Raw genomic sequence first — 1,005 nt, forward strand, 5'->3', positions numbered from 1 at the left:
CATGAGCGCCAGGGTCGAGGCAGAGCCAAATGTCGGCAGACAGAAACCCACCAGAAGTCTGGGGAAATGTCAGACGCCCAACCTACACATTCCCACCGCATACTCACACACCCTTTCTGGTGCGCGTCTTTCTCCGCATCTCACACGGAGACCTCTGTTTCTCTACTTCTCCATCGTCTGGGGTTTGGGTTGTTGGTGGTCGTCGGGTTTTTTTGTTTGGGGTGTGGGTTTTTTTTTTGTTTTGGTGTTTTTTTGTGGTTTTTTTGTTTTTGTTTTTGTTTTTTTTTGGTGTGTGTGTCTGTGTGCGTGCTTCCCCCCGGCCATCAGCACCCGTTGTGTGTCCGGGTTTGTCTTCAGGCAAGCTGGGGAAAGATCCTGACCCAGAGCTGGCAGAGGCCCCTTGCACACACATATTAAAGGCAGGGGACTTAAAAATGGATTTGCACGCACACAGGGGATTGTGATCAATAGCCACCAACATTTATGACTTAGATTGTTAATGTGAAAGCTGGCCCAAAGAATTAAAATGAAAAATTGAAGGTGTCTGCTATCAATTACATTAAAAGTTATACAATAATTTACTTACTGGGAACCAGGGTGTATGCCTGCGTGTCCATGTGTGCATTGTGCATGTGTGTGCACACCCAGATGTATATGTAGTTCTCTCTCAAAAGCCAGGGAATTTCTTTTGTTAATTTTGAGGATTGTGTCACCCTCACTGGTGATCAAAGATGAACATGATTAAAGGGATGGATGTTTGTCTCACAATTTTTAAGATAAGGACTCCCCGAGATGCCCGGTTTTGCCAAATACACACACATGCAACCACACAGAGTTGTGTGTATAGGCGCACACACACACTCAGAGACTATCAATCAAATGTGCTCCTTTTCACGTTGAGTAGCGTGCAATCTGCAATCTACACTCTATAGTCAGTAGTATTTCAGTCTTGAAGCTGTCTGGACGAAGGATAAACCTAATTAGAAAAGAAAGAGCAAAATAATA

This window comes from Buceros rhinoceros, unplaced genomic scaffold (assembly GCF_000710305.1).
Source record: "Buceros rhinoceros silvestris isolate BGI_N320 unplaced genomic scaffold, ASM71030v1 scaffold29915, whole genome shotgun sequence".
NCBI lineage: Eukaryota > Metazoa > Chordata > Aves > Bucerotiformes > Bucerotidae > Buceros > Buceros rhinoceros.